Consider the following 13579-nt stretch of genomic DNA (forward strand, 5'->3'; position numbering starts at 1 on the left):
ACACCAATAGACTTTTCATAAATGAATATAACCAGTACGTACAACAGATAAAGAAGAATGTTTACATTTCCAATGTTTTTGCCTTTGATATCTCTAATAATTGTAATTCGTGCGCGCATTGGTCACAGCTATCATACATTCTCGAGGATCTGGCTATAATTTCATCATGAATGCGGTACAACTGTGAACAATGAGAGTACGAGTCGTGATAAGAATGCCATGTCCATTCTAACGGCTGGGAATTCCGACAGAAAAGTAGAATGTATGTATAAGAAGTCAACTTCATTTTTGAAAATACACGAGGACATGAACTGCGACTCTTTACGTTTGCTAACGCGCTAGAAGACATTAGACGAAGTAGGTCGGTGTGAAGTATTGCAGTTCATACTCTCATGTATTTTCAAAAATGAATTTTTGTCATAGATAACAATTAATCATAACATATCACAAGCTATGAAAATGAAAGAAAGACAACACATAGGTTGAACGTATCAAAATACAGACAAAAGTATAAACACACGGAAAAAGTATCAACACGAAGACGAAAATATCAACATACAGACGAAAGTATCAACACAAAAACGAAAATATCAACACACAGACGAAAATATCAACACACAAACGAAAATATCAATATACAGACAAAAGTATAAACACACGGAAAAGTGTCAACACGACGACGAAAATATCAACATACAGATGAAAGTATCAACACAAAAACGAAAATATCAACACACAGACGAAAATATCAACACACAAACGAAAATATCAATATACAGACAAAAGTATAAACACACGGAAAAGTGTCAACACGACGACGAAAATATCAACATACAGATGAAAGTATCAACACAAAAACGAAAATATCAACACACAGACGAAAATATCAACACACAAACGAAAATATCAATATACAGACAAAAATATCAATATACAGACAAAAGTATCAAAATACCGACGAAAATATCAACACACAGACGAAAATATCAACATACAGACGAAACTATCAACACACAGACAAAAATATCAACATACACACGAATATATCAAAATACCGACGAAAATATCAACACACCGACAAAAGTATCAAGATAAAAAAAATGTATCAACATGGAAACAAAAGCATCAACATACTGAGGGAAATGTTAACATACAGGCAAAAAATTAGCATCAACATACAGATGGAATTATCAACTTACATACGAAAATATCAACATAGAGACAAAATGATATACGAAACGAAAGTCTCTATATAAAGACGAATCTTTTGTGTCATGACCATTCTTTATAGGTAGACGATTTCATTAATAATCTAAATCATATCATTATATCAAGAAACACTGAAATCCATTTCCTATGTTCCAGATGATAACCTCCTTATTTACTACAGATGGACATCATGGATACGACGACTCCGTTAATAAACAGCACCACGCCCTTCCCACTCGATGAGATTTTTGAGCAGTATAGAGGATGGATTCTCTTTGCTTCCGGTGTTGTGTTCATCTGTCCATTCGTACTCTTCTGTTGCGCATGCATCCGTGGCTTCTGCAAAGATTGTGGTGACTGTAGCCTGGGGGATTGTCTCCCTTGTGACTGCACGTGTGACTGTACATGTGACGATATAATGGATTTGTGCAGGTGCAGGCTGTGTTCATCAGTGATAGTAATGTGTGTAGGTGCTTGTATGTCGAAATGTTCCCTACTTTGTGAACGTTTGAGCGTCTGTATCACCGACAGTAACGCTACGAATACTAATGTTGCAGTACCATCAGCCCCACCGGTGACAATTCCGATGGTATATCGTCAAAATTCAGGGATAGACGAATACCATACTGATAGCGAGGGGGAAGCATCTGTCTGTACGGAGGCACCCCCTCCGTCTTATGACAGTGTCGTCTCCGACCCTTATCAGCCACCCCCAAGTTACGAGAAAGTTATGCAGTGAAATTGGAAACAACTTATTATTTAAGCACTATATATTGAATTCACGTTTACGGTTGTTAGAAATATCGCGATGAAGATCACATCTACAGTTGCTATGATGATGATTCTTATACTGTAATTCTGTAAACGTTTAAGCCAAAACAAATTGCATTCCTAGCATGGGCAATACAATTTATATTGAATGTAGAGTGACACAGGAACAGTTATATGTGCCTTTCTGTGGTATGATCTCTCTCTCTCTCTCTCTCTCTCTCTCTCTCTCTCTCATCCCAAGCAATTGATATCAAACACCCTTAATTTCAAGGACGCGTTCTAGTATAAGTGATATTGTAAGCTTGTAATTTATCTCTGTATAACATAATTAAGTAACCAACCGAGTTTCACCTTAAAGGTGGATTCCTCGACTCTCGCACCTATTGTACACGACTCTCGCACCTATTGTACACGACTCTCGCACCTATTGTACACGACTCTCGCACCTATTGTACACGACTCTCGCACCTATTGTACGCGTTGATACATGTGTCATACTATTTTGATGTCAAAAGATCATGTCTCCAATACCAATTGTTCATTGAAAGTTCAATAAAATATTTCAAACCAATATGTTTTAAAATTGAAGAACACATTCTAATTTTTTGGAATAAAAAGACAAGACACCATCCTAAATAACATTTTGTGAAGTTTACATTCTTTTCCTAGATCTTTCCAATAACACTCCCATATCTTAAAGATATTTTCATTACTATAAAATCACTGTTTTCTATGAGGAGGGGTAATATTTGCCGTTTTCGTGCTGAGGCTTTACACTTGAACCCCTCGGTAAACTCTTTAATAAACAAAGAGAGTTGTTTTCTATGTCATTAAGCATTCTCGAGTGACACTCAGTGCGTCTGGTAAGCAAGATTATCACTAGGTAGGGTGAAATAGGAATCCAAACACACAGAGAAAAATTGTCACCTTGACTGTCAGTTTTCTGTAGGCCCGATTCAAAGCCACGTTCAAGATCTAAACGTTAGTCTAGTATGTGTGTGAATATAAACGTTAGTCTAGTGTGTGTGTGAATGTAAACATTAGTGTAGTGTGTGTGTGTGTGTGTGTGTGTGAATGTAAACGTTAGTCTAGTATGTGTGTGAATGTAAACATTAGTGTAGTGTGTGTGTGTGTGTGTAAATCTAAACGTTAGCCTAGTGTGTGTATGAAATTAAACATTAGTCTAGTATGTGTATGAATGTAAACGTTAGTCTAGTATGTGTGTGAATGTAAACATTAGTCTAGTATGTGTGTGTGAATGTAAACGTTAGTCTAGTATGTGTGTGTAAATCTAAACGTTAGTCTAGTATGTGTGTGTAAATCTAAACGTTAATCTAGTATGTGTGTGAAATTAAACGTTAGTCTAGTGTGTGTATGAAATTAAACGTTAGTCTAGTGTGAGTGTGAATATAAGATTAGTCTATTGTGTGTGTGAATGTAAACATTAGTGTAGTGTGTGTGTGTGTGTGAATGTAAACGTTAGTCTAGTGTGTGTGTGAATGTAAACATTAGTGTAGTGTGTGTGTGTGTGTGTGAATGTAAACGTTAGTCTAGTGTGTGTGTGTGAATGTAAACATTAGTGTAGTGTGTGTGTGTGTGTGTGTGTGAATGTAGACATTAGTCTAGTATGTGTGTGAATATAAACATTAGTCTAGTATGTGTGTGTGAATATAAACGTTAGTCTAGTATGTGTGTGAATGTAGACATTAGTCTAGTATGTGTGTGAATATAAACATTAGTCTAGTATGTGTGTGTGAATATAAATGTTAGTCTAGTATGTGTGTGTGAATCTAAACGTTAGTCTAGTGTGTGAATATAAAGATTAGTCTAGTGTGTGTGTGAATCTAAACGTTAGTCTAGTATGTGTGTACATCTAAACGTTAGTCGTGTGTGTGTGTGTGTGTGTGTGTGTGTGTGTGTGTGTGTGTGTGTGTGTGTGTGTGAATATAAACGTTAGTCTAGTGTGTGTTTGTGAACCGAAACGTTAGTCGAGTATGTGTGTAAATCTAAGTCTAGTATGTGTGTGAATGTAAAACTTATACGGTACCAATTTTGATGCACCAGATGCGCATTTCGACAAATAATGTCTCTTCAGTGATGCTCAACCGAAATGTTTGAAATCCGAAGTAACTATGAAGTTTTAGAGCTAAATGTAGCCAAAAACAGCGTGCCAAAAAAGTGGAGTCAAATTCGTCCAAGGATAAGAGCTATGCACGAGGGAGATAATCCTTAATTTTGAAATGAATTTCTAAATTTTATAACAGCAATTAAATATACATCCGTATTTTCAAGCTAGTAAGGAAGTACTAAGCTACTGGGTTGTAGAGACCCTCGGGGACTAACAGTCCACCAGCAGAGGCCTCGACCCAGGGGTCATAATGTAAAACTTATACGGTACCAATTTTGATGCACCAGATGCGCATTTCGACAAATGATGTCTCTTCGGTGATACTCAACCGAAATGTTTGAAATCCGAAATAACTATGAAGTTTTAGAGCTAAATGTAGCCAAAAACAGCGTGCCAAAAAAGTGGAGCCAAATTCGTCCAAGGATAAGAGCTATGCATCTAAGTCTAGTGTGTGTGTAAATCTAAACGTTAGTCGAGTATGTGTGTAAGTCTAAGTCTAGTATGTGTGTGAATCTAAGTCTAGTATGTGTGTAAATCTAAGTCTAGTATGTGTGTAAATCTAAACGTTAGTCTAGTATGTGTGTAAATCTGTGTAACAATGGGAATGTCTGAATGGAATAAGTGTGATGAATTGTATAAAACAACATTTTTTGAGACTCTCTTTTCGGTGATATGCTAAGTATATAACTCTGTTAATCCGGTGGAAACATCAGCGTGCGTTTAGAGCTGTACAGTGCTATTATGATTTCGTATCTGACTTACATGTAAGTATGCAGCCAGGAGTCTGTTCGTATTCTTTATGAGGATGAACTTGATCGATCATTAGTACCAGTTTACGTTGTTTGCGGTGCTAAAATTTGTTTCTGTCTTACATAAAATCTTGCATTGCAGACGAAAGTTTTCAAATTCATTTCATGCTTAAGTCCATTGGATATTCTACCTTGCATGCCAGGCCTGTGTTTCACTACAAGTGGCCTTGACTAAATATCCATAGGGTGGTGCATTGTGTGAATTGAGCAACATATGTAAGTAAGAATACCGCAAGGATAAAAAGAAATTCCACCCAACCTTATTTTGTCAGTTCAAATGTTAATTGTCACTTATATAATTTCTTTACAAATTCGTACATTATGGTATTGCCTTGATATCCGCTCTATTATCTTCCAAAGTTGGTTCCCAGAGGGGAAAGGTCGGGTAATTCCCGAGGGCTGATACCGGGACCAATATCAAAACATATGTGTGTTTTATCATCTGCAGAACTAGCTCTTGAAATATACCAATAGATACACACAGGTCCTATAAAAACCTTCCATTTGCAACACAACTATTTCTGTGCACGATTGAGGTCGCATTTTGCAGTTTTCTTGCATCGCCGCCTCAATTTCAATATACAAAATCCTAAAATACTTGTGTCAAAAATACCTGTTCACATTCATTAAAGCTCCATTGTAACCGAAGATTCGTAACATCAATAAATTTCATTTGTTGACATAAGCATGTTATGTCCTGACAGCTGTTTCTATCATATATCTAAAACACACAAAGTAAAATGCAAAGTATTGTTGATGTACACTACATTTGATAGTCTTTGAGTTTGGTACAATCAGAAAGAGGCATGAAACAGTACTTTACTATTTCCGGAAAAACCTGTATAAATGGGAATTGAAAATGGTTCTGCTTCCGGAATTTTAAGTTGCTGCTTTACACACCATCACTTTACTTTAATGTGGAAAGAAATGCGATTCAATTATGTTGTGTTTATAACTTGTTTCAAGGATGTGTGAGGAAAATGACGAAATATCAGTACGAGGTGCCCGGCTCGTATTCCTGCCTGTGTAATTAACTTATGCCCGTCGTGAGGGGATATCTGGTGCGATACATGCTGAACTCTGTCGATTGAATTCCTTGAAATTTTCTATATTCTTAGAATAGTTCTAGCCAGTCATACAAAGCTTTCAAACATTCATCCGTTTGACAAAATAACCCCATTTTTATATCGGTTATTTTTCCTAAGTTTTGACATTTTTTCTTTCGAGACAGATGTAACGCGGTTTATTACAAGTACATATCCTTAGAATATTTCCATTTCTGTCGCTTATTGGATCAGGTTCCTGACTATTAAGGATTTCCTTCATCAACTTTTGATTCCTATATAGAAACACAGTTAATGTTGATTGTTTAAAAAAAAACACCCACATGTATCTATATTAAAATTACATACTAGTATATATGTCGCCTGGCCTACTTGGCTGAAAGCGTATGTTTTTGCGGACTTTTGAAAAGACTTCTATCAAATTTTAGAAAGAAAAAATGCATGCGTTAAATGTGTGGCAGTGCTTTGTTTTAAATTTTTCATGAAATATCAAAGTAATTTTTACTTAATATCTTCATATTCTCTTCAATTAAAGGAGAAAATAAGATTTGATGACGGAATAGTCTCTTAGTCAGGAATTTCTCAGCCCTCAGAACGATGATAGTCTCTTAGTTACAGGACGAGTCAGCAATATTTCAGCACTCAGGACGAGATAATCTCTTCGTTACAGGGCGAGTCAGCAATATATCAGCCCTCAGGACGAGATAATCTCTTAGTTACAGGGCGAGTCGGCAATATCTCAGCACTCAGGACGAGATAATCTCTTCGTTACAGTGCGAGTCAGCAATATATCAGCCCCCAGGACGAGATAATCTCTTAGTTACAGGGCGAGTCAGCAATATCTCAGCACTCAGGAAAATACAGTGTCGGGTCCGTGATGCTGTCTCGGTTAGTCTAAATCACAGCTATAAATACACTTCTAAGTATGAAAGATCAATTAGTTAATAAACAGTTATCAATCTTAAAACTCATATTAAGAATACAAAATAGAGAGTTGGGCAAACACGTACACTGTACCAGAGGTGGGATCAGGTGCCTAGGAGGAGTAAGCATCCCTTGTAGACCGGTCATACCCGCCATCAGCCCAAAATCTTGATCATGTAATTGGAGTAATCCGAAGTCAACATCAGTGTGTCAAGATTGGCCTAACAAGTATATGACTAATATGAGATAGATCAACGTGACGTAATCAAGAAGAAAGAGCTGAACTGACTTGGACAAATGAAATAGCAATATTGATAGTGGTGAATTGTGGAATGGACTCGGTCCTCCATTTCCTAACATTGGTGGCTAGTCCTACAATTTTGTTACATTATGTAGGACTCCAAAGTGCGATGGTCTGCGCCAAAGCCTGATGGTGCGGCACGCCAAAGTGCGATGATCCACACTCATGTGCCAAAGTGCGATGATGTGAGACGCCAAAGTGCAATGGTACATATTAATACGCCATAGTGCGATGGGGATGACACACTGAAATCCGTTGGTTTGCAAACCTGAATGGACAGTGTTTTGGTACAGACTGTACCAACCGAGTGTTGTTTCACCAAAATATCAATGCAAACAATATTAAGAATAAGGAGTCCATGTTTCAATACCATTTTGAATAGTTGTCGTATTATCAAACACAAACATTTTCAACGCAAAATCGTATACAATGTTTTGCATTATAGCATTCCCCCTCCCAGGAATTGATCACGTGTACATCACAGTAGATATTTCGACAACAAATTTACTTTGCTGTTCTCACAATCCTTAGCAGTGTAAACCTTGCCCTTGCTATCGTCCATATCAGTTTTCATCACCCATGCCTTCCTACAAGACGTTGGTGCCAGCAGAAAGAACCTTCGTTGGGGCAAATTAACAAATATATTTCTTCGGTTTGACTTTGAAAGACGTTACGATAGACGTCATAATAACGTGACGTTACAAACGTCACTGAACTCTGCATCCATTTGCCCCGCACCATCGGACTTCAGTGTGTCAAACCATCGCCCTATGGCGTGGTGCGCATATAAATGATGGGTCATCACACTTTGGCGTAGCGTGTCTATATAGGAGAGAAACCATCGCACTTTGCCGTCCGTAACGTCAACAAGCCATCACACTTTGGAGCGACCATCGCACTTACTCTGACGCTATTCTAGTGCCTAATACGGAGGAATTGATGTGATAATTAATGATTTGTTAGACCGTGGGTTATCTACTAAAACATATTTTATTATTTCACTGAATATACCCGAGTGTGGATTGGTCAACAGTCATTGCCTATACAAACGTTTTCTCCATACGCATAGAATAAACAAAACAATAATTCTTTTTGTAACGGCGAAAATGGAAAACAGTTTGATAAGATTTGATTATTCCATTTATTGTACATGTCTCCAAATATGACGATGAGAAATTCGAAAATGAAATTTACATTCAAATTCTAATTGGTTCGATGTTTTATCATTATAGTAATAGACATGTCTATATATTTCAGTATGAGCGGAAAATCCAGTCTATTCACTTCGTTTTCACCGTTTTAATGTCCGCAATGATGGCACGAGGTTTCCGAGTACTCCCTTCACTGGACGCCAGACTAACATTAGGACAATTTTCACCAGTTCGAGGACTACTCCAAGAATAAGCGTCAAAGGATTCGCCATATCCTGCAAGTACACAACCACTGAAGTATCACATTGCTCAGGAAGGCATAATTTAATTTGATTCCTTATTACAAAATTAATACCCCATTTCCACTGTCACAAATTTTGAAAAGGTACTACGAACAGAAGAAAGTCAACATTGGATGTGCAGACGTCTTCATGAGGTTTCATATCAAGTTATGTAACGTTCGTCGGTGTAATTTTGTGTTAATATATATATTCGAAGCACAGGTAAACAGTTTGCTTAGATTGTTTTGGGGGGAAAACCCCATTCACGTCTGATGGCTTGATTTCACGTTCGTTTTGTATAGTGTGACTATTGCCAGGTATTCGTCTTGTATAGTGTGACTATTGCCAGGTATTCGTCTTGTATAGTGTGACTATTGCCAGGTATTCGTCTCACTTTGTATCAGTTTGTTCGTCTTGTGTAGTGTGACTATTGCGAGGTATTCGTCCTCACTTCGTATTAGTTTGTTCGTCTTGTGTAGTGTGACTATTGCGAGGTATTCGTCCTCACTTTGTATCAGTTTGTTCGTCTTGTGTAGTGTGACTATTGCGAGGTATTCGTCCTCACTTCGTATTAGTTTGTTCGTCTTGTATAGTGTGACTATTGCCAGGTATTCGACTTGTATAGTGTGACTATTGCCAGGTATTCGTCTTGTATAGTGTGACTATTGCCAGGTATTCGTCTTGTATAATGTGACTGTTGCCAGGTATTCGTCTTGTATAATGTGACTGTTGCCAGGTGTTCGTCTTGTATAGTGTGACTGTTGCCAGGTATTCGTCTTGTATAGTGTGACTGTTGCCAGGTGTTCGTCTTGTATAGTGTGACTGTTGTCAGGTATTCGTCTTGTATAGTGTGACTGTTGCCAGTTATTCGTCTTGTATAGTGTGACTGTTGCCAGGTGTTCGTCTTGTATAGTGTGACTATTGCCAGGTATTCGTCTTGTATAGTGTGACTATTGCCAGGTATTCGTCTTGTATAGTGTGACTGTTGCCAGGTATTCGTCTTGTATAATGTGACTATTGCCAGGTATTCGTCTTGTATAGTGTGACTGTTGCCAGGTATTCGTCTTGTATAATGTGACTATTGCCAGGTATTCGTCTTGTATAATGTGACTATTGCCAGGTATTCGTCTTGTATAGTGTGACTATTGCCAGGTATTCGTCTTGTATAGTGTGACTGTTGCCAGGTATTCGTCTTGTATAGTGTGACTATTGCCAGGTATTCGTCTTGTATAGTGTGACTGTTGCCAGGTATTCGTCTCACTTAGTATTAGTTTCAATAACAGTTGTCTCTTTTTTATCAAAAGGACTGAAATATGCACGAACGAGACGAAAGCAGATAGAGTATCACATGAAAGTAAGGCAATAGGGAAAATACCTGGGGATTATGATATGATCACATGCACGCGATGCGAAACCGAATGCCACACAATGAGAAAAATGTAAGATTACTATGCTGCAACATACATCAGAAATAACGATATGTCAGCACATCGCTAGCAAACAAACAAAATATTGCAATAAACATTTAGACGAGAAACAATGCTAAAAGACAATGTTGTTGTGTTAGATACTTGACCTTCAAACTAGCTCTGGCTATTAGTTTAACCCTTTAGCTCGATCAGACGAGCACTGGAATGTTGTTAAAGAGATCCCGGGGTCGATCTTCAGCAGAGGTATATATTTGTATCGAGCAAAGCCGAAGACCCGTCCTGCGAAGCAAGACTATAAAGGTAATACACATGTGAAAGAAAAAAATAATGAGAAAATCAACAAATGAATAGAGATAATCTCTAAAATACGTTCACTGAAAATTTTGTGATCCGTATGGTCGCCGCCATTTTCTTTTGTTCATTAGTGGCTTCTACGTTTATTCGTATTTTAATTTGGAATACCAAAAATACACGACTGGCGTGCAGTTTATAATCATACACTCAGTCTGTTAAAAATGAATGGTATAATCATCAACAGTTTTTAACCAATCATCAAATAGGCAAAACATTAATACGACTAAATAGATGAATGGGTCATGAGTTTCTTTAAATCAAAGTATACGATAATTTTACTCTTACTGTTTTAGTACTTTGAATTTGGTGGTTAATTTTATTTAGTTTCAAATGTCTTTTAAATTGCAAACGGGGTGTATTGTTGTTGTTTATAATGGTTTGATTTGAAAGAGAGAAAATAGTCGAAGTTAAATGTGACGTCACAATACACGGTTACGTTGGCTAGCGTTTTATTCCCCCACGGTAAAATGAATAGGCGGATCCTGTAGCAATCCTCATATATTCCTTCCTTTGGTATTTAGATGTTACTGGGCATTAGTGCAAGGGTAATTTCATAAATGAAATACATATATATTTTAAAGTGAATTCTAATTTACTCCACTTAATCGAATTATGATTGCCAATGACCAGTTCATGCATCGCTCGGTCCAACGGTCACACCGTATATATTATTTGTTACAATAATATGTCGCTTTAAATTATTCCGACCCTTGTCTCTCATTAACCAGCTGTTCGTGGTCCGAGATCTCAGAATCCCAGGAAAACATAAAGAACCTCAAACACTTTCACACAGTCCGTTGAGGGATCTACGAAGTACTTAAAGCTCCAAGTCTAGAGTCCCCTCAGAACAAAACATAAAACAAGTATGGCATTCTTGAGAAATCATATCAAATGGAGAGAGAGAGAGAGAGAGAGAGAGAGAGAGAGAGAGAGAGGTTGTATAATAATACCAGGTATTGTGTTGCCAGATTTGTATCATGTATCATTGGATTAAGGTATTGTGTAGCCAGATGGAACTCAAAAGTTACTATCTTGACTCGATAGTGTCTCCTACTGAATTTAAACTTTACGATCCAGATCAAATACAAGGATGATTTGTAATTCTAAGGTTAAAGGTCAAAGCTACAAATATTTCATATATATCAGAACAACTCTAGCAATAGGTCTTGTTAAAGAAAATTTGTTTTAAAATACATTGATCACTGATCTTTATCTTCATCTTAACTTCAACCTAGAATACTACGTTTCTGTTGGAAAGAATGCGTATCGATCACGTACATGTATTGTAGTACTTCTGTTCAAGGACAGCAACTTGTTTTGCACATTTGATATCAAATTATCTACAAAATTGTCTATAGATCGCCAACTTAGAAAATGAAAGTAGACACCCCCTTGAAAAACTCGACACACTTAAGACAGTTATGTGAAGTTATGTATTTGAACACTCAAACTTTTTCTTCGAACTACAGCACATAAAACTGACCAATATTCACGTGATCTAATAAATCAACATCAATTTCTCAGGCGAAAATCAGGCCTGGATTTCTCAAAGAAACTTAAGTCGAGAGTTGGACCCAAGTTTGATATTTTACTCAAATTATCACTGCTCAAATAAAAGAAAAGTTAGATTTCAACGAGAAATCCAAGGAAGTGAAATCCGATCTACCCTCTTATTGCAACATTTGTAAGGGCATTAACTTTGAACGTGAAACGAAAGAATCTGAATATCGGATTTTCCTTCTCGGCAATTTCTTTTTCAACTTCATGATTTAATACAACTTTCTCATTCTGCATATATATATAGGGGTGAAAGGTCAAGCAATTCTTAAAATGCCCGCGGCTTTGTAAAAAACCCTTATATAGTTTTGCCTATTCTTACAGTTAGCTCGGTATGATAGATTTTGTCTTTTTTATGCATTCGTTGTTCTGTGTTTTAGTTTGCTTTACATGTAAAGCGCTTCCGGGTAAGTGTGTTAATTAGATATATAAATGTACAATGATAGAAATAAAAGGACTTTTCAAACGTTTTGAATTGTGAAAATCAAGGAAGGAAGTCGTCACCACGTGACCGGGAATTCATTCTTTGGACGAACGTATGACTTTACCAGGAATCAGTCTCTTTATGGTATTTAAGTTATTTTTAAAAATCTATTTCTATATACTAAAAATTGTTATAAGTATGTTTGCATCGTAAAATATCGATTTAGGTCGCATTTGTCCGTCGGTATGCAAATCAATAAAATCCTTTCTGGGACCTTACCGTATCCTGAAATCTTAAAATACGCCCCTCCCTATGGACAAATGATATCACTACAATTATACAACACTAAACGAAGTTTCTCCAATACACATATAAATTTGTAATTTTTCAACTTAACGTTTTTGAAAACTGTTTCCGCAACAATTAGGTCTTATTCAGATTATTGTTGCTAATTGGAGTCGGATTGCAGATAGGTTAAAAAAAAATACAATTTTCAGTACTCACGATTGCTGTTTTCGTTTGTTGTAGTGATGCACAAAATATTGATCACTAAACCTGTTTCATCAAATATTGATCGCAATATCAATGTCATGTATGTAGCATATGGTGCAAGTTAGAGAATTTATTAGAGTTGGTTATCTTACTATTTGCTCAGCTTGTAGTATGTTACATTCACTTTTTATCACTACTAATCGGTATGATAGACAGTAGTAAAAGAAGATACGGATGAAATGATGGAAAGAACGAACAGTGATCAATCTCATTACTTCTATTAGGAATGCAAAATTAAGGGTTGGGCAAATACCGCTCCCTAGATATACCAGAGGTGGGGTCAGGTAACCAAGAGGAGCAATTATCCCCTGTCGACCGGTCACACACGCCGTGAATCCTATATTTTGAACAGGTAAATAAAGTAATCTGTAGTCAAAATCAGAGTGTAAAAACGACCTAACAATTGGTATGAAACATGTCAGACATTATTTGACCCAATGACAGGTTGTATTAGCAAACTAGATCATTATAACGACCATGGAATTTGCGAAACGCTGCCTCTAGACTAGACCGTTGAAACCCCTGTGACATCAACTTGTTTGTTAGTAGCCTGTCTCGATTTGAAAACTCATCACACGGAGAACAAGCTCTTGTGTATCGAATCAGTAGAGAAACATAAACATT

At 36.9% G+C, this 13579-nt stretch overlaps 1 long non-coding RNA gene across 1 annotated transcript; it reads right to left on the reverse strand.

Moving 5' to 3' along the window:
• Window positions 1–8328: 8328 nt before the first annotated feature.
• Window positions 8329–12987, reverse strand: LOC125652328 (uncharacterized). Its single transcript, XR_007361544.2, has 2 exons — window positions 12908–12987; window positions 8329–8632 (listed from the first exon to the last, which is right to left on the reverse strand). It is a non-coding gene; the product is annotated as an uncharacterized LOC125652328 (long non-coding RNA).
• Between the last annotated feature and the right edge of the window lie 592 nt (window positions 12988–13579).

Source organism: Ostrea edulis, chromosome 5 (assembly GCF_947568905.1).
Source record: "Ostrea edulis chromosome 5, xbOstEdul1.1, whole genome shotgun sequence".
Classification (NCBI taxonomy): Eukaryota; Metazoa; Mollusca; class Bivalvia; order Ostreida; family Ostreidae; genus Ostrea; species Ostrea edulis.